Here is a 10,140-nt window from a genome sequence, read left to right on the forward strand (position 1 = left end):
ATCCCAAGCTCCACCTTGCTCAAGCACACACACCCTCAACAAATCTTCCAATGATTGAATCGTCCTCTCCGACTGACCATCTGTTTGAGGATGATAAGCCGAACTCAACCTCAACTTCGAACCCAAGGCGTCCTGTAAACTTTTCCAGAACCTAGAAGTGAACCTCGGATCTCTATCCGACACAATACTCGACGGAACACCATGAAGTTTCACCACACTGTGAATATAAATCGCTGCCAACTGCGCTACCGGATAACTGATATTAATAGGAATGAAGTGTGCCGACTTCGTCAACCGGTCGACAACAACCCAAATAGCGTCATGCCCCCTCGGAGTGTTCGGTAAACTCGTCACAAAATCCATAGAGATACTGTCCCACTTCCACTCCGGTACATCTAACGGTGTCAACAACCCTGCAGGCTTCTGATGCTCAACCTTGGACTTCTGACAAATCAAACAGGCATAAACAAACTGAGCAACATCTCTTTTCAAACCGGACCACCAAAACAGTTTCTTCAAATCATGATACATCTTTGTAGCCCCCGGGTGAATACTCAACCTACTCTTGTGACTCTCCTCAAGAATCAACTTCTTCAACTCTTCATTGTCAGGAATACAAACTCTACCTCTGAACCTCAGCACACCCTGATCATCAACTTTGAAATCACTATCCTCAGTGTCATTACCAGAAGTCATCAAATCAACAAACTTCAAATCTTCCTTCTGAGCTTCTCGGATACTGTTCAAGAAGTCACTGTCAATTTTCAACATTCCCAACTGTATACTCTGGGGTGACAATTCATAGACAAGACTCATATCTCTGAACTGTTCTAACAACTCAAACTCTTTCACCATCAAAGCAGACATGTGCAACGTTTTCCTACTCAAAGCATCAGCAACCACATTGGCCTTACCAGGATGGTAATTCAAGCCAAAATCAAAATCCTTCAGTAACTCTAACCACCTCCTCTGCCTCATGTTCAGTTCCTTCTGGTCAAATAAATACTTCAAACTTTTATGATCACTGAACACCTCAAATCTGGAACCGTACAAATAATGCCTCCAAATTTTCAAAACAAAAACCACTGCAGCTAACTCCAGGTCATGTGTAGGATAATTCTTCTCATGAACACGCAATTGCCTAGAAGTATACGCTACCACCTTGCCATCTTGCATCAGAACACCACCTAAGCCTAGCTTAGATGCATCACAGTACACAACAAACGGTTCTTCTGGTTTAGGCAAAATCAAAACAGGAGCAGTTGTCAATCTTCGCTTCAACTCATTGAAACTACTCTCACACTGAGCATCCCACACAAAAGACTTACCCTTACAGGTCAACTGTGTCAACGGAAGAGCCAATTTTGAAAACCCTTCTATGAACATGCGGTAATAATCAGCCAAACCCAGAAAACTTCTGATCTCAGTTACCGACTTCGGAGTCTCCCATTGTGATACCGCATCAACTTTTGAAGGATCCACTGCAATACCACTACCAGAAATAATGTGACCCAGAAAGCTCACTTCACTTAACCAGAACTCACATTTCGACAACTTTGCATACAATCTCTTTTCCTTCAACACTTGCAATACAATTCTCAGATGCTCTGCATGCTCCTCCTCATTCTTGGAATAGATTAAAATATCATCAATAAATACCACAACAAACTTATCCAGGAAAGCATGGAAAATTCGATTCATGTACTCCATAAAAACACCAGGCGCATTAGTAACACCGAAAGGCATCACTTTGTACTCGTAATGACCATAACGTGTCCTAAAGGCCGTCTTCTGCATATCCTCATCCTTCACCTTTATCTGATGATAACCAGACCTCAAATCAATCTTACTGAAAATCTTAGCACCAACCAACTGATCCATCAAGTCGTCAATTCTAGGAAGCGGATATCTGTTCTTGATCGTAACTTTGTTCAACTGACGGTAATCTATACATAGTCTCATACTACCATCCTTCTTCTTGACCAACAACACCGGTGCTCCCCAAGGTGAAACACTGGGTCTTACAAACTTCTTATCCAACAGGTCCTCCAACTGTTTCTTCAACTCAGCTAACTCAGAAGCTGACATACGGTACGGTGCCATCGATACCGGCTTAGTTCCTGGAACAAGGTCAATTGAAAATTCAACCTCCCGCTCTAGTGGCACATCAGGAATCTCATCAGGAAACACTTCCGGAAATTCATTCACTACAGGTAACCCCTCAATCACAGCTTGATTTTCTAACGACAATTGTGCCATTAGAGAATACATCAAAATTCCATCACGTTCAAACTGTTTCATCTGTTTCGTAGACAGAAGCTCAACCTCACCTTCTTCTTCAGCAGAAGAGAAATGTACCGTCTTACTAAAGCAGTTGATATGAACTCGATTATACTCTAACCAATTCATACCAAAGATAACATCCATACCCGTCAACGGCAGACAAACTAAATCAATCACAAAATCTCTACCAAACATAGATATGGGACACCGCAGACAAACAAGAGAAGTGGTTACTGAACCCTTAGCTGGAGTTTCAACAACCATTTCCCCTTTCATATCAGATATATCCAAACCCAACTTATACGCACATTCAATAGCAATAAAACAATGAGTAGCACCAGTATCAATAATAGCAATTAAAGGAGTACCATTAAAGAAACAAGTACCTCTGATAAGTCGGTCCTCATTAGGAGTCTGCGTACCAGTCAAAGCAAAAACCTTTCCACCAATTCTAGTCTTCTTCGGCTCAGGACACTGTGAACTGATATGACCTTCCCCATTGCAGTTGTAACAGACAATGTCCCCACGCTTGCATTCAGCTAAACTGTGACCCTTCTGACCACACCTGAAGCACTTCCTATCATCTCTTCCACAAACATTACTCTTGTGGCCTTTCTCACCACACTTGTAGCAAACAATCTCAACAGGAGCATCTCTCCTCTTGGGCCTCCTATCATCACCCATCCTCTGCTTTCCTTTGTCAGCAGGAGCACTGTAAGGCTTAGGACGATTATGTTGTCCCTTACCCCTCCTCTCACTCATAATCTTATAATGAGCTTTGGTGTCTTCTTCATAAATTCTGCACCTGTTAACCAACTCAGAAAAGACTCTGATCTGTTGATATCCAATAGCTCTCTTGATGTCAGCCCTCAGCCCATTCTCAAACTTAATACACTTGGAGAACTCAGCTGTCTCCGCACTATAATGAGGATAGAATGTGGCAAGCTCCACAAACTTTGCAGCATACTCTGTGACAGACATGTCACCCTGTTTCAACTCCAGAAATTCAATCTCCTTCTTACCTCTGACATCCTCTGGAAAATACCTGCCCAGAAACTCCTTCCTGAACATAGCCCAAGTTACTACATCACCATCCTGTTCCAGCACAGGCAACATGCTAATCCACCAGTCGTCAGCCTCTTCCGCTAACATATGCGTCCCAAACCGCACCTTTTGAACCTCAGAACACTGCATGACCCTGAATATCCTTTCAATCTCCTTCAGCCACTTCTGAGCACCGTCAGGATCATACCTACCCTTGAAAGTTGGTGGATGATTCCTCAGGAAAGTCTCTAGCATCCTGGTTCCATCACCACCAGTCTCAACCTTAGGTTGCTGTTGAACAGCTTGAGCTACAGCCTCAAGCGCAGCAACAAGAGCAGCATCACTACTTCCAGTCATCTCGAGATTCTACACGACAAACAACAACTCAGAACAACAACAAAAAGCAACATTAAAGTTGACACTCTATCCTAGGTGGCTCAACACGACTCTACTACTTGGCCGGACGAACCAACCAGGCTCTGATACCAAATTGTAACACCCCGTTACCCAAAAGCAGTAAAATAGCATAAATACATCAGAGTAATTTCACAACGGGCATGCTACATTGCAAATTCAAAATTCTTAAATAGAAAATAAAACTATTTAATTCAACATCAGTCATAACTTCAAAATAATGCAGCGAAAAGTTTTGCATTTCAATAACAACCACAACGATTTAAATCTCCAACAATATCCTGGCATTAAGCCTAAACAACAAAAGTCAACCAACGAAGGGCCATATCATCAAGTTCCAAAAATTGATACATAGGAGGAAAACAACAATAAAATAATATAGATATTCCCATCCCACGTATCAGAGCCCTAGACACAACAATGAGCCACCACCAACTACTCAGGATCACCTGCAAGTTACCCATAGGAAGGGCAACGTTTTCAAGCAGAAGGGGTGAGATTCACAACAATAAATATAGATATTAAAATCATCAATTGAATCTAACACCCTAATCAACAACACATTATCTTGTAAACATATATATGTATAAGTCACAAGCAACAACAACATCAACAATACAGCATAATCACAATGAATATAAATATATAACACGTAGTCAACACCAACATCATCTATCAGATAATAACCGAAATCAACAACCAAGACTCATGCAAATGACATGACCACTGCTAAGACACCATCTTAGACTTCTTAATGAAATGCAATTATGCATGTGGTACCAATCAGGACCGAGGCCCTCACCGCTTTTGAATGGTTAAAGCATTCATCAGGACCGAAGCCCTCACCGCTGTTTTTATGCATATGCAATGGACCTACTTGTGTATATCTACATACAACTGACCATGCAATGCAACTCCAAGTGACTCCACTTAAATAACATGTATGATTAATAATTAAACATACAATGCATTCATCATCATCAATCATCATCAAATCCAGCAATTCAATCAATCAAATAATGCATAATTATATAACTAATGCTCAAATCCAACAACATCAGGGTACTACCACTCATGCACGAAAATCAACTTTCAGGAACTAAGTAGCTCGCCTCGCGAGCACATCTGCTCGCCATGGCGAGTTCACAAAAACACTAGCTCGCCATGGCGAGTTCAAGGCGAACTCGAGGCGAGTGACAAACAGCTACTCTCGGGAAAAAGTGACATTTTCTCACTCAAACTCCAATTCTAAGCTCCCTATTCATCTTTTTAACCTAAAACTTTCACCATTCATCATTAATATCGTCTGGGTACCATAAACCATCCCCAAAACATCTTATAACAACTTTTCAGAAAATCAAGTTTTGTCTGGGCTTACTCGCCATGGCGAGTTGGACTGCTCGCGAGGCGAGCTATGAAGTTGCTCACTCGCCATGGCGAGCACGGCTACTCGCGAGGCGAGCGATGAACTTCTGTACGGGCAGAAAACTGGTTTTACCCAAAAATCCCATTTTTCTTCCAATCACTCCCCAAATCAGTTTACAGATACATAATTAAGTGTTCTATGCGACCAGAAACTAATTCTAACCCCAAAATCATGCTTACAACTTCAAAATCATCATTTTAACATAAAACCCCAAATTCCCAATTCCTCACCAAAACCTGTTAAACTCAAAATCAGAAATCAGTAACTACATTATTGAAGTAAACCTCACCCTTACCTTAAAATTGCAGAAGAAATGTGCAGCAAAAGTCCACTCTTGGTCCCTCCTTGGTTCTCTCTTGTTTTCTCCCAAAACTGCTTCTACGTAAAACTAAATCTAACTTCTCTGATAACTTCCCTCTTAAAAAGTAACTCCCTCCTAATTACACTTAACTCCCCATGATTTCTAATAACTCCTATTATTTCCTCAAACACCAAAATAATTACTATTTCATACTTATTTTAATTATTATTAAATAAACCATATAATAAAATAATGCACCACATAAAACATCCAAAAATCACATATATACAAATATATGCATATATTCCATATAAATCACCAAACCATCATATACAAAGATATATATACTCCACATAGTTTAAAATTAATTAAATAAATCACTAGGGCGTTACATCAACACCTTGCCTTTGTTGCTCGGTGCTTATTCTTTCGACCTCGGTAGTCATCCATGCCCATCTTGCATCTTCATTTGTTTCACCTTCATGGTGTTCCTCATCATGGTGCAGTTGTGCACCTTCCTCTTCTTGATGCAAGTGTGCACCCTCTGTTTCTTCATTATGCTGTTCTATGTGCACCTGTGGGTCATCATCAACATACAACAAATTTGCTTCCACCTCGGTGTTAGTTCGAGATGGGTTAGGCAATAAAATCAAGATGGGCACATTGAGTTGGAGTGTATAGACAAAGGGGACTCGAGTTTTTATGAAATTCATAGAGATGAGAGTTTCTATGTTTAGTCTATTGTTACCCTCGATCGTGTTTATCCCTAGGTCTTCACTCACACCGAATCGCCCAGCTATGTATGTTATGATACCACCAACTACTATTTCTCCCCTACTATCGGACCTATTTCCTATAAGGGAAAGGTAGTCAAGCAAGTAAAAACAAGTGTTAATGGGTTGGTTGTGCAGCATAGCCCAAAGCATGAAGAGTTCATCATTCCTAGTGTTCCCTAGTTCTTTCCGTCCCCTAATGGTGCAAGCCATAACCCTTTGAAGGTACCTAAGTACGGGGTTGTGAATGTTGCTAGCTTTGTTGGCACGTGTGTTAAATTGGTCAAGACCGGTGATTTGCTCCCAAAAGGCGGCGGGTTGATAGTCAACCGGTTTTAAATTTTGATCCCAAGAGTCGTGGATGAACCCCGCATTTGCGAAGCCCATCTCATCACAGAAGTGCTGAAGAGACATCTCGTAATCAATATTCAAAAGCCGGAAAGAAACTATATGGTTAGGGTTATCAAAGTTCAACCTATCTTTCGTAAAAACAATAGAACTTAAAAATTCATAGGTGAAATTCTCATACCCTCGCATAGGTCTCAACATATCAACCCATCCTAACCGTTCTAGCAGATTAAACACATTATCTTTAATACCTAGCTTATTCATGTCATGGTTATCAGGGTACCTGCAAGGTTGTAGAGGTTTAGAGATTAGAAGTTTGTACCTATCCCTTTGCTTGTTGTCCCGGAAGATGATGCCATGATTTTTGGCTTGTGCTTTCTTCTTTGGGGGAGGTCCTCCGGATGGGCTTGCAACTTCCTTTCCACTTCTCTTTGAAGTCATTGCCTTGACCTTGCCTTTGGTGTGGTGGTTTGGGTAAGGGTTGTTTTGGTGGAAAAGGTTGGATTAGTGTTGTGGTGAAGGTTTAGGTGAGTTTTTGGGGTTGGGTTAGGGAGGTTGGTGAAGAATTTATGGTTTTTGGGTTAGGTTAGGGAGGGTTACGAATTTGGGTGATGTTGTTTGGATGGATGAAATTGGTTTTTGAATGGTGGGTTATGATTGGAATGGTGTTTGTGATTGATTGAGTGGAGAAATTTTGGGAATTGGTGAGATTTGGGGTGTGTGTGGAGGTTTGAGGTTGTATGGTTATGGAGGTTTTAGAGAGAAGGTGAAGGTAGAGAGATGTTTGTGTTTGAGAGTGAAGGAAGAAGATGAGGGAAAAACGAGCAAATAGCCTACTTGGGTCGGGCACGACCGTGCCAACCTTAGCACGGGCCGTGCCAACATTCTGGAATTTCTGCTGGTTTTGGATAGGCAAGGTCTGGCACGGCCGTGCCAGTGTGAGCACGGGCCGTGCCAAGGTTCTGGACATGGGGCCTCAAAATTTTTCTCGTTTTCTTGAATCACCTTCGGACAATTACCTACAAAATAACTTAAAAACAACAAAAACAAACAAAACGAAAGCAGTTAAATGCGTGGGTTGCCTCCCACGAAGCGCTCTTTTATTGTCATTAGCTTGACGTTAAGAAAGTGTCCATTAAAAAGGATCAAAGATGTTGTATTGTGTAGATGACGCTAAAAAGCGTTCTTTCACATCATATTCTTTGACCATATTGCAATAATAAAGGGCGGGACCTTCCTTAATGTTTTCAAACTCAAATCCTACCATGTCTTCACTCACTTGAAAAACTATCCTACCACTCTTAACGTCAACTATAGCACCCGCAGTAGCGAGGAAAGGTCTTCCTAGGATCATAGGGCAATCATGGTCTTCCTCGATGTCAACAACCACAAAGTCAGTTGGGATGTATATCCCTTCTATCTGAACGGGGATGTCTTCAACATATCCAGCTATTGGGATAACAGAACGGTCGGCTAACTTTAATATCATCTCGGTAGGTTTCAACTCTCCTATTCCCATCTTTTTAAAGAGGGATAGAGGCAACAAACTAACACTAGCTCCTAAATCACACAAGGCTTTGTCAATGGTCTCTTTCCCTATCACACAAGGGATGGCAAAACTACCTGGATCTCTAAGCTTTTGGGGTTGCTTCTTGACGATTGCACTACTTTCCCTAGTTAAAGCTATTGTCTCTTTGTGATCTATAGCCTTTTTCTTTGAAAAAATTTCTTTTAAAAACTTGGCGTATAGAGGCATACGAGACAAAGCTTCAGCAAAGGGAATCTTAATGCAAATCTTTTTAAGAATGTTTAAGAATGTAGCAAATTGAGCCTCCAAGTTGAGCTTAGTAAGCCTTAATGGGTTAAGGGCCTTGTTCTTATCAAGTGGTTCATTTATCGCATCCTTCTCACCTAGAAGCTTAACACTCTCTCCCTTGATACTTTTGGCTTTAGTAATGGTCTCTTCTAACTTACTGCCCCCGAGAGAAATAGCATTGACATGGGCTTTGGGGTTTGTTTCAGGTTAACCAGGAAAGACTCCTGGTGTTTGAGAAGAGGTGGCCACTTGTTGGGCGATTTGGGAGATTTGGGTCTCAAGCATTTTGGTGTGTGTGGCGATAGAATCAACCTTGGTAGTGAGTTTGGAGAGAGAGTCGTTCAGAAATCCTGTTTGGTTTTTCAATTCTTGAAGATTTTTATTTTGATTAGCAATGCAATTTTCCAATAAAATCTCCAAACTTGATTTCTGAGCCACTATCTGGTTGTTTGTATAGCCAGGTGGTGCTGCTTGTCCATAGGAACCTTGAGGATTTTTGTAAAAATTTTGATTTGGCCTCATTCCTTGGTTGTATTGAGCGTAATTCAGTTGCTCAATATTGGCAGCACTACCTAACTGACAATCAACACCTGTATGACCAGTTATACCACAGACTTCACATGTAGGGGATGCAGGGGAAGGTTGGGCAGCATTAACATTAAGTTTTTCAATTTTTTGTGTTAATGCCTCAACCTTAGCAGCAAGGTGGTTATATTCAGAGACTTCGTGTATACCTGCCTCTTTCTTAGAGGGAGTAGGAGTGGTGACGGCTCTTTCGTTGGTCCATTGATAGTGATTTTGAGCCATGTCCTCAATCAAAGCATAAGCCTCCATGTAGTTTTTGTTCATTAGAGCTCCACCTGCAGCTGCATCAACAGACATTTTAGTGGTATATGACAAGCCATTATAAAACGTGTGGACTATAAGCCACTTCTCTAGGCCATGGTGGGGACAAAGTCTAAGCATTTCCTTGAAACGCTCCCACGCCTCATAGAGAGACTCCCCATCTTTTTGATTGAAACGCGTAATTTGATCTCTAAGCTTAGCTGTTTTAGATGGGGGGAAAAATCGGGCGAAGAATGCTCGCCTCATATCGTCCCATGAAGTAATGGAACCGACTTCTAGGGAATGGAACCAAGCGCTAGCTCTATCCCTTAAGGAAAAGGGAAAGATATGAAGTCTTACGGCTTCTTGGTTCTCTTTTATGGTGCCACTGAGTCTAAGGAAGGAAGAAATATGGAGATTTGGATCCTCAGTGGGTGATCCAGAAAACTGATTTTGCTGCACCAAATTGAGTAGTGCAGGCTTGATTTCGAAGTTATTACCCGCAACCGTTGGGTACACATAATAGCTTGTGGCTCTTCCGTTGAAGGAGTAGCATGCTCTTTGAGAGTACGTTCAGCCATAGCGGTATTATTTTGTGCCTCTCTCTTTTTCTTATGCAAAAATCTTTCGATCTCAGGAATAAATTCTCCGAGACTTTTACTTCTTCGCATAAGAAATCGAGAACCCAAGAAGTTAGTGGTAAAAAAAGAAAGAAAAGTAGAAGAGAAAAGGAAGAGAAAAGAGTTCTAATCACAAAGAAAGAGTTAATCAAATTAGTTTACTCCCCGGCAGCGGCGCCAAAAACTTGATGAGATAAAACCGCAAGTGTACGGTCTTACCGAAGTAGTATAAAAGAGTATCGTTCCGACAGGGAGTAGTTCAATTTAATTAACCTTTAGAGATGATTAGA

General features: G+C 41.3%; 1 non-coding gene across 1 annotated transcript; it reads left to right on the forward strand.

Moving 5' to 3' along the window:
• The first annotated feature begins 9,342 nt into the window (after positions 1-9,342).
• LOC120578749 (small nucleolar RNA R71) lies at positions 9,343-9,449 on the forward strand. The gene has a single exon (XR_005644560.1). It is a non-coding gene; the product is annotated as a small nucleolar RNA R71 (small nucleolar RNA).
• The last annotated feature ends 691 nt before the right edge of the window (positions 9,450-10,140 follow it).

This window comes from Medicago truncatula, chromosome 2 (genome assembly GCF_003473485.1).
Source record: "Medicago truncatula cultivar Jemalong A17 chromosome 2, MtrunA17r5.0-ANR, whole genome shotgun sequence".
NCBI classification, from domain to species: Eukaryota; Viridiplantae; Streptophyta; class Magnoliopsida; order Fabales; family Fabaceae; genus Medicago; species Medicago truncatula.